General features: G+C 33.3%; 1 pseudogene across 1 annotated transcript; it reads left to right on the top strand.

Moving 5' to 3' along the window:
- Positions 1-8,605: 8,605 nt before the first annotated feature.
- Positions 8,606-15,401, top strand: LOC143230412 (ethylmalonyl-CoA decarboxylase-like; annotated as a pseudogene). Its single transcript, XR_013016429.1, has 4 exons — positions 8,606-8,620; positions 10,141-10,221; positions 12,164-12,325; positions 14,065-15,401. The product of XR_013016429.1 is annotated as an ethylmalonyl-CoA decarboxylase-like (transcript).
- Positions 15,402-15,764: the final 363 nt, after the last annotated feature.

Here is a 15,764-nt window from a genome sequence, read left to right as displayed (position 1 = left end):
TGCATGCTGTGTATTCGCAGTATAGTGACACTTTTATTTCTTCCATGGTACTTCGTTCAGGTTTATGTGAAATGACATTTGTTTTATCATTGGAGAAAAGAGGATAGGATTTCGAACCATGAGGACGTGTTTGTTCAAGCTCCAAGACTAAGAAGATATCTTTCTCAAGGGAAGAAACCCACACGAATTTCGCAATAGACATCAACCGTTATTATTGACGGGATTCCGAAAGATTTATTCCTAAACAGAATTAACATTTTCCTAAGAAAACAAAAATCTAACACCTCCATAGACCTGTTTCAAACAAAATTGTTATGAAGGGAAGGAATTTTTATTCAGTCCTTTATTCCCGAAGATGTAGCATTTTGCTGTTCCCCACCATTTATTTGTAAAGTTCCTAAAGCTAATGTACAATTGTTTCTGTTGTTTTTTTTCTCAGAGGCATCGACATTTCCTTCTCAACTGAAGATATATACACAAATCTAGAGGCCACATAGAATATACGATTCATCCGGTACATCGCATTAAATGATGAATGCTGAATCTGCCAACCTAGTACGTCAGGATCATTTCCACTTCCAAACTCACTGCAGAACATCTATTAATTAATGGTTCTGTATATTTCTCTTTTCATTTAAGAACTGAAAGTCCAAAACAATGTTCCCAAACTTTCACTCTTCTTCCTCCCAAATCTCCAGTTCACTCATCATGTACGATTGAAGGTGATCATGATGACACTACTGCAGCCATTCAATCGGCTCCTTCCATGAACTACTCTCAACCACAAGCCAACACAAACGATGTATTCATGCGGTCCACACAAGTCAGAAAACAACCTGAACCTGCATACAAATCCATACAGACCCAACCAGGATCCAAGAAAACAACGAAAACTCAAGCCATGCAGACAGACCGGCACTAAGCCACATTTCAATGTCGATTGAATCTCCAACATGATTGCTCTTTTTGATCCGATGTTTCCGAAACAACGCCTAATTTGACGACAATCATCGGCCTCCATATTCAATGCACTGTCATTACGAGGCAGAAGAACCAGTCTTTAAAATGTATTACAACCGGAAATTTCCAGTATTTCCATGGAACTTCATTAGCTTAGCCTTTTTAAAATTTTCTGTTATACCAATGTACATTAAATTTGCTGTTTTCTTCCCTTTCAGCTTCTGCTGAGCACAGTCATGGCAATTTTTTCGGCATCTTGACCGTGAAAGTGGATTTTCTTAGTACTCCTTCGTTCTCTTAGTATAGCGACAGCAAAATTCTTCTCTCAATTCCAGCAGTTTTTGATTCTGTGATCACTATTCTGAAAAGGTGTCGACCGTTCAGTTCAAGTCAAAATTAACGCTGATAATAAAAAATTACATTTAATCAAAATCCTACTTTATACTTACTATACAAGCATTAATTTTTAAATGTGTGACTGTTTAATCCAAGGACTCACTATTTGAGTACCAGTCTTGGTCATACCAACCACATCAAAACTACCATGCCCTAGCTTCCAACCGTGACTGGACAAAAAAGACACCTTATCAACTCCTCTGACTTTATTTACGGCTCTCCAGTAGCTCTGTGACTTCTATCTTATCTCTTTTCAGTGGTAAATTTTGTCAGCACAACTTATAGCTAAATCTTCTGAAACAATAAAATCCATTTCAGAGTTCAAGGGAAACAGAAGTTCTCGAGCACTTCAGATGGGAAGAGCAGGTATACATAAAGTTTATTTTCTTTTCCTTCAAACTAAATTACGTCCACGTTTATTTTTGTTTACCATTTTGCACGGATTCTGTTCTTTATCATGGTTTGACTGATAATTTTGACAATGGTATGGTAAGAAGTGTTTATCATATCATTCTTACAGTTTTGTTTGGGGGTACCGGAATATATTTACATTAGTGATAATGTGTTATTGGACAAGTAACACGAATTTGAGTGCGATAGAAAGCGGACGTTTGTGTGGAAACGAAACAGTGGCGTTTATCTTGGTGCTACACATGTTCGTGTTGTATATGCACGCCATCAAATTTTCTTTGCCTTATGTCATAAAGCTCCTTGACCTATTGTGTAGGACCGTGTTTGTTCCTATGAAACATGTTAAACAGCGTCATATCTGCAACTTTTGTCTTAGTAAGATCATTTGTAACGAGGGTGTTTGCTACTGCGGTGTAAAAGGTGTGGCAAGACTTCGTAAGGACGCATCTAAACAACCGACCACTCCTTGTGAGGGAACGGCGAATGTTTTACCGACTATTTTGCAAGGACATACAATGATCGTTTCTTCTAAAGCAAGTGCAACAGTGGCTGCTGAAGAGACAGCTCCTATTTGTAAGTTCCTGTCTGACGGAGAGGATTTAATAGAATTGAACAGTGTAAAGAATGCTACTGTATAGTGTTGGTTGAGAGGCTAATAACAATGTACGAACTGAGGACAGTTCTCCACGCCCTGTAACCCTCTTACATCTGATTCGCTTACAAATACGAACATTTTGGTAGACAAGCCCCAGCACAGGAAACGGCAATCTGAAATGATAATTTCATGTAAGATGAAGAAGCGAACATCGGCGAGGGTCAGAAAAAAAGATTTACTCTATAATGTCACTTGGTTTAAAAAAGTTTGTGTTCTCCACTGCAATCGCTTGAGATTTGCAACTATATTATGCAGTCCGGCATGGCCAGGTGGGTATGGCGCTCGACTCGTAATCTGAGCATCGCGGTTTCGAATCCCCGTCACACCAAACATGCTCGCCCTTTTAACCGTGGGAGCGTTATAAGTGACGATCAATCTCTCTATGCGTTGGTAAAAGAGTAGCCCAAGAGTTGGCAGTTGGTGGTAAATTAAGAACTGGTAACGCAGATAGCCCTCGTTTAGTTTTGGGCGAAATTAAAAAAAACAACAAACAAATGATGTGTTAAATGAAATAATTTGTCAAACTATAAAGCCAAATAAGGAAAAGTATAATTTTAATTAATTTTTTTGCTGATGATGCATGTTGAAACACATTGAAAAACAAATTGCTCTAATAATACAACGCGTTGTTACATATAACATATGTAACTGAAATATTTTATCTTGCATATTAAATAAGTGCCGAAAAATTTGTTTTCGTGACTGTTTACAAATCAAATGTTGATTGAATGGTAAAATACATATGGAGCAAAATCACGGTGGATTAATATTACAAGTATGTATTATTATGTCTCAAAGTTCTATGTTACTGCTAGGTCCTTTGCTATTTCTCATTTTCAATAGCCAGCAAATTATTAAACTTTGGTATTATGATATTAAATGTATCGGTATTTCTATTTATGCTAAAAATGCTGTAATTTTGCAGATATTTGTCGTATTTGATGAGCTTGCTTAAAATCTATTAGCTGCTTTTTAATTAAAATAAAATAAATCTCATAATTATTGGTCACAACTTTGATCATTCTTAAAGACTTCCAAGAAAACAAGATTAATTTGACGAGAAAAAATATCTGAGCATACATATCTCACGAAGTAAAGGGTTTTGCGTTGTAAATACAAAATTATTGTATATAAGTTGAAGGTTACGATTTCACTCTATTAATTTTAAATGTTATGTTAAGTTTTAGTTTTGTTATATAAGAAGGAATATTGAAATTTAGAAAGGGTTTAGAAAAAAGAGCGAAATGAATAATTCCAAATGTGCAACAGTTATTACATCAGGATAGAATTAAATCTTATAGCATGTGATGCAAGTTGTATTTTCGATGTTTTAAGTGGCGTATATTTTACTTAGAGAGTGCACGATGTCAAAATAAAATAAGATTATAAAAGTCGGTCTAGAATACGTTTACTGGACTAACCGGAGTGTGTAGAAACAAAACTACACTCCGAGTATGAGAACCACTAAAGCGTTGTTTCTATTATTCTGCTAGTAAGTAAAGTGCTCGAAATTTAATGAAACACGTGTACCAGTGTTAGTGATATCGTGTATCCTGTTAATCGATTAATTAGGCGTAAAATTATAGAAGTAGCTTACTAGTGGTGCTATAAACACATATCTGTTGACAGTGAAAGCGATACTTGTAGACTTAGGCCAAGTGTCCAAGTAGTAGCAGCCTACGACTGTAGGTTAACATAGAAATAATATATTTTTTGTTAATTGGACTGAACCAGCCAACGAAAATACAAAAAGTGAGATCGTTTTCTTGAACACAAAATACAGTTTGGCTCAGTTTCAGTACGGCAACCAATTCCAGAAGAGAGATAATTTCTAAAAATAATTAAATAATTAAGAAAAGAGAACGAAACAGAAAATTAAAAGATTAATAAAAAGGAGCCAAAAAGTTGGAAGAGTGAGTTATAATATTTAAAGAAGAATTAAGGAGAAAATAAATCACATTAAAATATATTCTGTGAATATTTAAGGACGTACAAAGGAGTCATGACAAGTTTGAAGAAACATAGAAGGACATCAAAAAGGTAGAGGCAAAAGTGTAATGGCAAAATTGAAAAGATACGTAAAAGACATCTATGAAGTACTGAAAGGTTATAGCAGCGATATAAATGAGATACAGAAGAATATCAGGGATAAAATAAAACTGCTTGGTAAACGCAAGGATTAAACCCAACCACAGCTCTTTCTACATCATCTCAAAAATACAAACTCAAAATGCTACAAACTACAATATATATATATATCAACTGGTAGCATTAATCTGATCTACACCTATTATTAATACTACTATGCCTTCTGTTACCACAGCACCTCTTTTAACTACCTCATCCATGTACCTACCGAATCCAGTTTTGAAATTCAGTTGGACAATTCAGCAACATCATTGAATTACGAACTCATTGGACTACGATTGAAAAAATACCATGAGAAGCATACCAGTTTCATTTTAAAACAAATTCCAAAATAAATGAATGGAATAGTGAACAACTTGCTATTCATCTTCGTGTCTGGTTAAACGGACCAGCTTTAATAACATTAAGTAACTTCCCAGCTACAACTATAAAGCCTGACACAACAGATTTGAAATTACACACCAAAAGAAGTATTTAGAGCGAAATTCAAGAACAGTGTGTGGAGGAAAGAAGAGGCTCTAGCTGAATGTCTAGACGATGTAGAAAGGGTTTCCCAGTTATCTTATCTGGATGATCCATGTAAAACAAGGGATTCATTGGCACGTGATCAACTCACAGATGTCATAACAGATAATAATATGTAACTAGCCTGAATCATAGTAAGTTTATAATTTTAAAGAAAACTATTCAATTGAATCTATTGAAGTCGCAGATAAACAACTAAAGATACTATCTAGAAGTAACAGGATTGAAAGATCAAGTAGATTTGAAACACTAACTGCCTCTGACAATAGTTTAGTAGAACTAAATGGATTGGCCCGGCATGGCCTAGTGCGCAAGGCGTGCGACTCGTAATCCGAGGGTTGCGGGTTCGCGCCCGCGTCGCGCTAAACATGCTCGCCCTCCCAGCCGTGTGGGTGTATATTATGACGGTCAATCCCATTATTCGTTGGTAAAAGAGTAGCCCAAGAGTTGGCGATGGGTGGTGATGACTAGCTGCCTTCCCTCTAGTCTTACACTGCTAAATTAGGGACGGCTAGCACAGATAGCCCTCGAGTAGCTTTGTGCGAAATTCCCAAACAAACAAACTAAATGGATTAGTAAAACAAGTAACACAGAATGAAGGAAATAAGCCACAAGATAATAGCTCTTTCAAGTTTAACTTGGAAAGACATATTGCTAAATGAAAAACAATAACCCTCCTCAAAAGATAAAAACAAGGAAAGTGTTCACTGTACCACCAAAAAGAGAAATACTCGTACCAGAACTTGTTATAAATAAATTTACATATAGTGAATGGGCCAAAACAAACACCTCAGGATGTCTTAACGGATTAATGATCAATAAATTCTTCGTTGATCTGAGTAATAATAATAACACAATTAGTGCCAGGAACACAATCTATATAAATAAATGTCAGTATGTTTCCATATTTATTGATTCATCATCATACTTGACACAGTGGTACTGGATGACATGAAGAAGGTCCTTAGGGGATTGTAATCCCCATCTAATATCATTTTGATAGAATTCTATGTATTTCTTTTCAGTATTGGTGTCTTTTTTTTGTCACACTTTTAACGTTTATTATGTTAAATGAATAGAATAACAATTTGCTATCCTCTGTTACAAAGGAGTTCTTATTTCATCCATTCAACAAATATATACTCCAGATAGTAAATGATTGTTTGTTTGTTTTTGGAATTTCGCACAAAGCTACTCGAGGGCTATCTGTGCTACCCGTCCCTAATTTAGCATCTAGTCATCACCACCCACCGCCAACTCTTGGGCTACTCTTTTACCAACGAATAGTGGGATTGACCGTTACATTATACGCCCCCACGGCTGGGAGGGCGAGCATGTTTAGCGCAACGCGGGCGCGAACCCGCGACCCTCGGATTACGAGTCGCACGCCTTACACGCTTGGCCATGCCAGGCCAAATCATAACACTGAATCATATTTGGATGGAACATAGTAAGATGTTAGGCTGTACAGATAACACTTTCACATCAAAAAACAACGGAAATAGTTTCCTTTAAGAAAATATATAAGAAGTTTCATACCAAAATTTCACACAAAAGACAGCATACTACCTCACTTACAAAAGCTGCAGAGGACTTACAGCTGATCATTGCCATAAATTACATAACTTGCTGAAGGAATATCAAAACATTTTCTCCAGTGGACTTTAGGACTTATGATAAATAAATATCCCATACAGCTGGTATTGAAGATGCATCCCCAATACATCAGCTAATCAGAAGATTTTCACGTGTAAAACAGGCTAACGTTCCCAAAAAGATAAAATCCATGAAACAAGGTGCAAATAAATAGACTAGTATTTCATGGTTACCATCTATTCTACTTCTAAAGGAGGAATCCATAAGTTTTTACATGGACTCAAGAAGGTGAATGAAATCACAAAGAAAGATACCTACCAATAACCAAGGATTGACTTTATTTCGGATGGTCTATCTAGCTGAAAATAGTTTCCAGTATTGATCATATATTCTTGATAACGAGAAACACACCTGAAATAAAAATATATCTCAGAATGTCGATATAAAACGTTACTTTTATCAAAAAGGTTTTGTTTGTTTTGTAGAGAAAAAGGTAGCTAGTGATCACTACTCACCGCCAACTCTTGGCCTACACTTTTACCAACGAGTAGTGAGATTGCCCGTCACATTATAACGCCCCCACGGCTAAAAGGGCAAACATGTTTGGTGCGACGGGGATTCAAACCCGCGACCCTCAGATTACGAGTCGAACGCCTTAACCTGGCCATGCCGGGCCTATAGAAAAGGTAAACTGATTGTTTTGAGTTTTTCAGGGGAGGGGTCATTTTTCGTCCAGACATTTGATCATCGTAATAAAATTAATTTCAATAGTTTGTTTATAATATATTGAAATTATATATGTTAATTTTCATCAGATTATTGGAAATTTGGATTGTTAATAGTACTTATGAGTTGTTAATACCTGTCAGGTAGTAAAAAGTAGCTTGTGAGTGAAAAGTAATCCAACAAAATGTTAATATATTAGCCTATAAAAACACACATAAGAATTATAGCTTAGAATTGTTTAGTTTTATTATTTTACATTTTCAATTTGCTTTGTTTGCTTTTTTCGAATTTTGCGCAAAGCTACACGAGGACTATCTGTGCTAGTTGTCTCTAATTTAGCAATGTAATACTAGAGGGAAGGCAGCTGGTCATTACCACCCACTGCCAATTCTTGGGCTACTCTTTTACCAACAAATAGTGGAATTGACTATCACATTACAATGCCCCCACGTCTTGAAGGGGGAACATGTTTGGTGTGACAGAGATTCAAACCCGCGACCCGCTGATTACGAGTCGATCGCCCTATCCACCTGGCTATGCCAGGCCCTACATTATCAAACAAAGCAGTCGATATGTTAATACGTTGTTTTCTCCTAACTTTATAAAATATAAGCTATATGATTTGAACAGGTGTAAACTGATCATCGAGTGATAAAGTAAATCATAGCGGCAGAATTATTAGATATATAAATGGTATAAAAACTTCTTATTAATTTTTCTGTTATAAGATAGGGATGTTACTATTAGTGTATGTGTACTTCACTCTAGGTTAGGGTAAACTTGATAAAAGATCTGCTAACGTTGTTATATGAAACAAAAGTCCTGAACTGTAAACGCCAAATCAAATATTTACGCGTTACCAATACCACACTGTGAGTCGCAGTTGCAGTGGGTAATATCTCGTATAAGTTTATCGCCATATTTAATGTCAGTGCTTGTAGGTTATTACAATGTTTAGAGAATAGTAAAATGTATAAAATTTCCACTGTTAGTTTAATTTAAATATGGCTAATACAATAGATTTGTTGTACTTTGTCTTTTAGAAAGCTGTTGGCAAGTTGTTAGGACTATTGCAGCCGCTATTAATATTAGGTTAGAACTAGAATTTATATATTAGCTCTTTAAATGGATTGATTGTAGGACTAGCAGAAGGCTATTGCTAGAAAAAAAATCATAATGTAAACGCGTTACCAATACCACACTGTGAGTCGCAGTTGCAGTGGGTAATATCTCGTATGAGTTTAACTAAGGCCTCATAGTTTTATCTCAAAGTTTGTTGCTGCTGTTAGGTTGTTTGCTAGTTCTCATTTTCAATAACCAGATCGATAATGAAATAACCAGTATGTTGGTAAAGCACTAAATCTTTCATAGATATTAAATTTAATTGTTATTTCAAAATTAACTGAAGTTGCTGTAATTTATTAGAAATTTAGACTGTGATAAGCTGAGCTAACATCTGACAGATGCTTTTTAATTATTATAAAATCAAGGCTATGTAACTTGGTTATAACGATAGTAATCATTCATGTAGATTCAAAGAAAGCTAGGATAAGTTGATAAGGGAAAAATAAATCTTGGTATGTAACTCTCACAAATTAAAAGGAAAACAGGATTTTATGTTCATAGAAATCATGAATACAAGTTAAAGTTATCATTTCAATGTGTAAAATGCTGGTTAGATCTAATTTCAAATGTATTCAGCTTTGGTCTTATTTAAGTATTGAGTTCTTGGATAAGGTCAGAAAATAGCTAACTGGATAATTCCAAGTGTGCAAGCATTATTATATGGAAATGGTAAAATTCTGTGGTATTTTTCACTGAAGAGGTTAAACATGATTAAGATTTTGAATCTATAACTCTAAAGAATGTTTTCATAAAAAGAAAAATGCAAGTAGTAAAAATCCAGGACAGTATAAAATATAGAAATGTAGGCATGACCAACCCTCATTGGAATACTCTTCTCTGATATGTGTTAGAAGCTACAACTTTGAAAGAATGGTTACAGCTGAGTGGTTTCTGAAGTATCTCTGAATAGGGTATTAGTATAAAATGGGACATTTTGGATAGACCAAATAACAACATTATAAGAAAAGTAATGCTGCCTTAACTGGAGTTGTGTATGACTTTTCCATATTTTAAACTTCTGCCATTTATTCTTATTGCTTGAAGTCTTTTTGAAAATGTCATCTGAACCTATGGATTTAAGGGCTTAACAATTTCAAAATTGTTGATCATATTTCACTGAAGCATTTTTATGTTTAGTGAAATTCCTCCCCAAAAGTAAAGTTACAACTGGGTGAAGTGTACCTGGTTTAAAAAAGAAAATAAAAAGTAAACATTAAAAATGGCAAAGCAGCTTACATAAGTCCTGGTATGAGGACTGCCTTAAAAAAATAAATTATAGTACTCTGCACCATTGAGCACTGACTGACTTTCACCCTTGTTTTGATATGTCCCTATATGATAACCTGCCAATCCAGTAATATCATGGTATCTCTTTTATGAGCTTCCTCAACCATTTAATATCTGTTGCTGTTGTTTTTAACTTGACATATATATTTTTTTTTACTAATAAACTCCTATGAATAGGTTATGCCATTAATTTTTTCAATGTATAGCCTGTTGATACAATTACATATTGTGTAATAAATCTCACTTGATTTGTTTATATCCAAAATTTCCATAACTAGCTACTGTTTAACAAATATAAAATCTTTTTTTAGGTTTAAATACAGTAAAAATGGTTTTATGGCACTTAGTCAGAAAATCTGTTTTTGGAGGAATCAGGACTGGATTTTTTACAGGTAATATTAATCGTGAATAAATAAATGTAATAAATATCTATAATACTGATGTAATAATGATAAGAGACCTGAATTTTATAAACTGGATGGAATTCTAATGAATCAAGTATTGTGGAAGAAAGGTTTATCAGTGATTCAGAATGGTTTTTTATAACTAAGAAATGTTACAGTCAGAGAAGGTGACATTTTATATTTATTGTTAATTACAAGTGAAGGTTTTATTACGTGAGTTACTGTGAAGGAATATATTAGGAAAAATGCATGTTTTCACACATGCTGAAATTTAAATAAAAAATTAGTTTTTAATATTCTGAAAGCCAATTTCCAGGTCATTAAAGAAGATTTGAAAATAGTAAAGTGAACCAATGAGGTAGTATTTGATGTAGGATAATTTTGAATTTTTCATGTAATTGCTTTTAGTTCAAGATACACATTTTTCTAAAAAGTATAAAGAATAACAGGAAAGATCAAATGTAATTGGTTTACAGAAGAGAAAAATGAACACAATAGCATATAGAAGTTTAAATTGACAGATATATGGAAGGACGTACAGGACTATAGGAGAGAGAGATATTTTGTTAAAAACAGCATATTTGAAAGAGCACATGAGAAACAACTAGTTGATAATGTTAAAACTAGCTGTAAGGATTTTTAAGTAAATGGATGGGAAGTAAAATATTAAGCCAGGAGTAACACACTTAGAGGATGATGATGGTAAGGTTTTTATTGAAGACTGTTAGTTGGCTAAGCATTTTAAGTATTCTCTTCTGGTTTGTGTAAGAGAAAATTAATAATATTCTTGACCTTTAGCATATTATGGGAAATACTAGAATTGACCAGAAAATATGCAAATAATAGCATAAATAATAATGTAAATAGTAAAGAAAAAGATTAAAATACTAAAGATGCACTAAATACTTGGACAAAATGGTCTCTTTCGGTGTTAACTGATTTCCATATTATAGATGAGAACCCTCACAGTAGTACAGGAGCCATTCTATGCCAACTCAACTAGGAAAAGTACTTTTCCAGTTCATATTATAGATTTTTCTTTAAAAATTCAAGCAAAACTTCATTTTGATTTAGTATATTCAGCCATGCAGAATCCTAAAATGTACTGCATGGCTGAGTAAATCAAAATAAAGTTTTGCTTAAATTTTTCAAGGAAATCTGTCATATGAACTAGGAAGCCTTAGGTGAGTTGACATGGAATGACCCATAAGTGAAGTGAAGGACTTTGGCTATAATGGTTGGTAAGTCACTCAAACCATCATAGCAGTTCTCTATTTGTAGTGTTAAAGCTAACAGAATTTTAGTATGTATTTATAGACATATTGTTAAAATGGCAAAAGGAGATAATTACATCATTACACAAAACAGTAATTAGGCCTCTTAACTCAGTTTCTTTTGAGAAAAGATGAGTTAGTGGTAATCTTGTTAAAGTTGACAAGATTATGTGCACTACTGATGGGATAAATGCCTCTTATTTTGTGTTAAGAAAATGGTGCATGGTTCTTTATACTGTTCATTAACCTGACAATAGAGAGCAAAATTTGTAAGTGTGAAAGGAAAGATTTAAATTCTTTCATAAGTGATTTTTCATCTGATTCTGGAAAATAAAAATTTATTTTAATTAAAAAAATGTTTTAGTAGCTTTGATATTGTACTTGGAAAAGATTCATTCTTCACTGCTAACATTGGACAATTTTTTTTAGTTTGTAGAATCATATTTTAAAGCCTAAAATTAATGTTACTTAAAATATCAGATAATTTTGATTTGTATTGGGAGTTTTATTTCAGAGATTTTGGAAAATTCTTTGGTTTTCAAAGTTATTTTTATCTTGTGCATATGTAGAGGAAGAGAAAAAAAGACTGTTGTTTGGGGTAATGTTACATAATATTTGATGTGTAGTTATTTTTCCCAAATGTTCTTGCTACTCAGGACAGACCTGGAGGTGTTGTCATGAAGGAGCAGTGCTGTTGGAGGACGTTCGGAAGGAAATGGCAGGCTACACTGGTGGGCAGGTTGATCTCACTAAAGATGAATCCACAGGAGTAGCAACAATAACATTAAATAATCCAGATCGAAGAAATGCTCTCTCAGGTATATTTATTACTCTTGATATTATAATGTAAGTTTATCTTCTCATCAATAGCAGTAGCAGATTACCATACAAACTAGTTAGGCAGATGACCATGTCCCACATCTACAAAGGGCTCATGTCTGAGATGAACTTGAGTCATGTAACTGTCTTATTTAACTTTTTTTTTTCTGCTACATTATTTGAAGAACTAATATTTACTAAACTAGTATATATTTGTATATTGCATTTACTTGATTAATCAGGAATAAAATTAAATGTAACAATTTCTTTTTCTCTTGTTATATAGTGTGCAAGATACACTGCAGTGACTTCAGCATATTGTGACATAATTTGTAATTTTTTTTCAATGTGTGTGTCATACTTGTAGTTTGGTGTTACATGAACAATAAATTTTATCTTTTATAGGTGTGATGTTTATTTGTAGTTATTGTTATACTGTACTGCAGTTAAGCAGGAAAGCAAATTGGAATACTATATTTTCACAATTATTACAAAATGAAATTTACAGTATTGCTTCTGTGGGCTAACTCTCAACATAAGGTTCTTAGCTGTCTTAAACTAACACTAATCAAAAGAGACAAGCTTTTGCAATACATACCTCAAAATTTCATGTTCTCTATATCTGTTTAAAGATTATCTGAAGCTATCAAAGGGATGTGTGTAATATGGTTATTGTATGCTGTTACATATTAAATTTATCTTGGATAAGTCTTCAATTTAGTATATTATTAAGTATGTTACATATTAGGATTTCAAATAGCCTGGAAGTTTAATTTTAATTTAGGAAGTAATTTAGTTTTGATACATATCAAATTTATATTTGCCAACAAGATTGATACACACTATTTTCTCTGTTAATACAAATATATTTTAGTGTATAAGCAATCTTACAATTTATATTAATGGTTATTACAAATAGTTATCACAAATAATCATTTACATAGAATAGTTTTAAAAAAACTTGCAGATAATACTCAGTCTTATATCTGGTCTAGAACTGAATATTTAATTAATGATCCAGGTCCATGATGAGCAAACTAATTCTGAGTTGATATTGCTACACCTTGCTTAAGCTAGCTAGCTTGGTTGGCCTCATGTTGCTAACTTTTTACCAATGAAGATATTTAATTTAGTCTTAGAAGTACTGACATTTAAAGTTAATTCACTGAAGTTGAACAGTTTGTAATGTTCAAAATCTGTAAACATTCCTGGTCAAGTATCTGTAGTTTTCCGATTAATAAGCATTTATCACAGTTATAACCTTCGAAGTTTGTAGTATACTGACAGTAGTAAACCAACAATATTATGTCTATTGATACATTGGATTATATAGTTTAAGGTAAAATTCTAAAGTGTTCAATGTTCAAAAGCATGCTAGTGTTCTCATAAAACAAATATTGTGGATCCTTTCTCTCAAGAATCTTCTACATACTTAAAGAACAGGTGTGACTTGTGCAATACACATCTATCATTATGTGTCACATGCATCAAATTGAAACAAATGTAGCTATTAAAATAAATGTGTAATGATAAATCCTTTACAAAATATATCTACAGATTATTTTGTATTAAGTGTTAACCCAGTATTATGGTTTGCTTACAGTCTTACAATACAAACTGTTGATGACTTTATGTGTTTTCACTAGGAATACAAATGTACTCTTACATGTACTCTTACAGTACCTTGCTAAACATACAGAACTTTAAAAGAAATAGGTTTAAATGTTTATTATTTCAGGTCATATGATGGTACAGTTAGCTGATGCAATTAGTAACCTGGAAGAATGGAAATCTGGTAAAGGAGTCCTCTTGTGTGCTAATGGTAGCTTCTTCTGCTCAGGAGGTGATCTCAACACAATACTGAAAGATTAATAACCCTGAAGGAGGATTACGTATGTCCATCTTTGTACATGATACCCTGTCCAGACTTCAGAAATTACCAATGATAAGTGTAGCTGTAGTACAAGGTAAAGCACTGGGTGGTGGGGCTGAATTGACTCTTTCTTGTGACTTTCGCCTAATGACTTCAGAAGCAAAGCTTCAGTTTGTTCAAGTTAAAATGGGTGTAACACCTGGTTGGAGGGGTGGGACCCGATTGGTCCATCTAGTGGGGCCAGCTAAGGCTCTACAGCTTCTGGTATCTTGTGAAAAGCTATCAGCACAAGATTGCTTGCAGACTGGCTTGGCTTCAGCCATACTGGACACTGGTCATGACCCACATCGTCAGGCTCTAAATTGGTTGCTGAAGAATACTGCTGGATCAACTGAAGTTGTTAGAGCTACAAAAATGGTGGTTGCTAATGCACAGAGTTTACCACTTGAAGAATCACTAAAGAGAGAAAGGTTAATTTTTTCAACTGTGTGGGGGGGTCCTGCTAATAAAGCAGCTCTTCAAGAGAACATTAAGCATCGTTGACTAGTCACTTTGGATAACCCTGAATACAAGTCTTATTTATGTATTTTTAATTTAACTGTAGAGTGTCATCTACAGATTTCAAATTAATTGACACCTTAACTATTAGTAATTTAGCATTCACGAGTTAAGTTGTTGCTTATTTTCACTAGTAATGCTAGACTAGTAGTGTATTTATCATAAAAGAATTAAGACCAGCTGTGAAACCATGAATCAGGGATTACTCATATTTACAGAAAACAACCATAAATAGAAATATTTTGAGAATTAGGTAAATTAAAAGTTTCATACACAATTGCAAAATAAATGTATTTAACGTAATGTTGAAAGTTGCTCACAAAAACATTATAAGTTTGGATAAGCCATTGGACTTGTTAAGTTTTGGCTTTAATTTATTACTTAAAAGATTTTTTTATATGCAAACTTACTTTATTGTCCCATTTCTAAGAACCTTGAGTGAGATATGATTTACTGCTTATCACAGTCATAGAGAGTGTACTTACTTGATATGTTATGTCATTACATTTGATTTTTTTTTTCTTTATTGATAGATTGCTATAGATTAATATAATCTATGTGGTTTTTACATATAAAACATCTAGATTCATATACTACATTAAATGTTTTCGTTAATAAAAATATATATTAAATTTGAAAAAAAATTATGGTTTTCACTTTAGTCTTAAGTCTTTATAGCTCTTAAATCAATATGTAACTGATCTTTCAATACAAGTAATTTTTAACAGTTAAGAAACTAGTACTGCTATATACTAGAAATCTTGAAATGTGATATCTCAATTTATGCATCTAATGTGGTATGTTTGTTTAGATTTCTAAGATGCCTTTCTAGGTATATTGGTTCCAAACACGTATGATAGAATGTGCAACTTTGATGTTGAATAACAAATTAAATATATATGTAATTATGTTCTTGGTAAATGGAATATGACAAGTATATTGTTTTTTTTTAAGATTCTAGCAATAGGCATTATGATAAAAGTTGGTGTATAAAATATATTTTTGAT

This window comes from Tachypleus tridentatus, chromosome 10 (genome assembly GCF_004210375.1).
Source record: "Tachypleus tridentatus isolate NWPU-2018 chromosome 10, ASM421037v1, whole genome shotgun sequence".
NCBI lineage: Eukaryota > Metazoa > Arthropoda > Merostomata > Xiphosura > Limulidae > Tachypleus > Tachypleus tridentatus.
The sequence above is the reverse complement of the archived record's forward strand: the minus strand, read 5'-3'. Positions and strand labels throughout refer to the sequence as shown.